The following is a 3,276-nucleotide window of genomic DNA, read 5'->3' on the forward strand; positions in this document are numbered from 1 at the left end:
GGGGAGAGACAGAGAGAAACATCTATGAGAGAGAGACATCGATTGATTGGCGCCTGCACTTCCTCCCGCCCTTCACCCCCGCTCCCCGCCCCCCCCCCCCCCCCCCCCACACACACACATACACCGGCTGGGGCTCTTCATTTTGCATGCTGAAACTCTGTCCACTGAGTCAAACAGTCTAGGGCTGCAAAAGTCGTTTTTTGCCATAAAAGGTAACAGTCACAGCTTCTAGGGATTAGGTCCTGGATATCTTTCGAGGCCATTATTCAACCCCCAGAGTGAGATTCATTTATATTGTAGCATGTATTTGTTGTTCATTCATCTTAATTGCTAAATAGTATTCCATTAATTTATCCATTTTTTATATCCAACATTTATTCATTCTACCATTGGTGAACACTTGAAGAATTTCTAGTTCTGAACTATTATAAATAATGCTGTGGAGAACATTGTTATGTCTTTTGGTGAAAAAAAAAAAAATACATATATATATATATATATACACACACACATACACACATTTCTATTAATATATACCTGGGAGTGGACTTACTGGGTCATGGGGTATGCATATATTCAGTTTTAGTATGTACTTGTCAGTTTTCCAAAATGTTTGTGAGAAGACACCATTTTAAGTGTACCATAATAATGAATTACTAATTGTTTAGTGGCCAATAATGTTGATGGATTTCTCAAAATACCAAAATTATGCCAAATGAGTTATACTTGCTATAGCAGATCTGTGTGTTTTTTTTTTTTAAGTTATTTTGCCCCCCATTCATCCGTAGGGGGAAGTTTAATAAAAATAGTAATATAGCCCTGACCGGTTTGGCTCAGTGGATAGAACGTCGGCCTGCGGACTGAAGGGTCCCAGGTTCGATTCTGGTCAAGGGCATGTACCTTGGTTGCGGGCATATCCCCAGTAGGGGGTGTGCAGGAGGCAGCTGATCGATGTTTCTCTTCATCGATGTTTCTAACTCTCTATTCCTCTCTCTTCCTCTCTAAAAAAATCAATAAACAATAAAAATATATTTTAAAAAATAGTAATATAATAATAATAATAATGACTGTGCTCAATAATAAAATGTCCCCTATGGTCCCCTAGTTGGTTGAAGCTTTAAGAAAAAAGACCTCCCTTCTTTGGGAAGGGCCAGGTCTGTTTTTGTTTAATACTAGAGGCCTAGTGCACGACATTCATGCAGTCGGGGTTGTGGGGGCGGACTGTCTCTCAGCCCGCCTGCACCCTTTCACAATCCAGGAGCCCTCAGACATCCTTAGCGCTGCCGTGGAGGTGGGAGAGAGAGGCTCCCGCCACTGCCGCTGCACTCGCCAGCTGTCAGCCAGGCTTGTGGCTGAGTGACACTCCCCTTGTGGGAGCTCACAAGGCAAATTGTCCCTCACTAAACGCCCTCATGAGGCCCCTCCCCCCAGCTGGCTGGCCCCCCGATAGGCCCTGGTCGCTGGCCACGCCGAGGGACCCCAACTGTGCACGGATTCATGCACTGGGCCTCTAGTTGTGAATAAAGCTGCTAGGAACATGGCTGTACAAATACTGTTTGGTCCCTAACAAGCATGTCTTTCTGAGTGTACAGATTTATATATTGAGAACTGAAACAAGGAAAGCAGTATGATATGAATCTATTTAATAAAAGCCTAAGTGACCCTTACGGCGGAATGACCAGAATGACCAGTTGCTATGATGGGCACTGACTACCAGGGGGCAGATGCTCAACGCAGGAGCTGCCCCCTGGTGGTCAGTGCACTCCCACAGGGGGAGCACCGCTCAGCCAGAAGCTGGGCTCACGGCTGGCAAGCGCAGCGGCAGTGGCAGGAGCCTCTCCCGCCTCGGTGGCAGCACTAAGGAGCAGCAAGTAGGCGGACGATAAGGAGTGAGGGGTCCTGGACTGTGAGAGGGATGTCTGACTGCTGGCTTAGGCCTGCTCCCCATGGGGGCGGGCCAAATCTGGTAGGCGGACATCCCCTGAGGGGTCTCAGACTGAGAGGGTGCAGGCTGGGCTGAGGGCCTCCCCTCCCCTAGTCAACTAATTTCATGCACTGGGCCTCTAGTGTACATATAAAGACATTATAATCCTATATAATAAGCTAATGTGCAAATTGTCCCCTCGGGAGTTCGACCGCTCGCTATGATGTGTGCTGACCACCAGGGGGCAGCATGGAACGGAGGAAGGCCTCGACCAGCAGCTGGGGAAAGGAAGGCCCCGATTGGCCCTGATCGCCGGCCAGGCCTAGGGACCCTACCCATGCACAAATTTCGTGCACCAGGCCTCTAGTATATGATAAATGTGACATGAACAAAAGTGATCAACACTTTGTGCTAGATCTTTAACATGTTATTTCATTTCTTCCTCACCTCTGTGAGGTAGTTATTGATAGTCCAGGGTGGCAGACTGGTAACAGATATACCATTAAAGATAAAGACATACACAATGCAATATTTTCTTTTCTTTATAAAATTTCCTATCTTATGCATAATGTAGTGAGTTGGAAAATAATATAGTCCGTGGCTATTTCCTTTCAATTTGGTATTATCTAATAAGTTTGCTTTTGTATACTTTATATGAATAGCACTTGTTTATTAGTGACATGGAGTCAGTCAGTAGTGGAGCTTGAAGAAGGAGATTTGACTGAAAAATTTTTAGTTAAATTGAGAAGGGTTTTTTTGGGAGGGGTTTGTGTGTTTTTGTTTTTATATGTTTTTATTGATTTCAGAGAAGAAGGGAGAGGGAGAGAGATAGGAGTATCATTAATGAGAGAGAATCATCGATTGGCTGCCTCCTGCATGCTCCCTATTGAGGATCAAGCCTGCAACCTGGACCCGGAATCAAACCATGACCTCCTGGTTCACAGGTCAACGTTCAACTACTGAGCAGCACTGGCCGGGCTGAATTGAGAAGATTTTATTGGGGATTTAGGTATGGACGGAGAGAGATATTATCAGAAAGGATATATCTAGTGATGGAAGAAGAAATTATGCTTGCTGTTAAGGCAGCTAAAGATCCTCAACCACTAGGGGAAAATATGGCAGGCTCAAAATGGTTTTGTTATAAAAGTATCTTCTAAATAAGTTTGCTTCCTTTATTGTGCCTATAAAAGATACCATTAACTTTATATTTATGTCATTAATAAACTTCTAGTAAGGTGTAGTAGTATACTTAAAAAAAGACAATAATGGTAGTTATTTCAGAAGCAGTTATTTGGTGTCTTATACAGAATAGGGTGTTTTATAAGTCTAATAGTATTAGATTAAGATACACT

This window comes from Myotis yumanensis, unplaced genomic scaffold (genome assembly GCF_028538775.1).
Source record: "Myotis yumanensis isolate MYYU_CA2020_CCGP unplaced genomic scaffold, mMyoYum1.0.hap1 SCAF_2, whole genome shotgun sequence".
NCBI lineage: Eukaryota > Metazoa > Chordata > Mammalia > Chiroptera > Vespertilionidae > Myotis > Myotis yumanensis.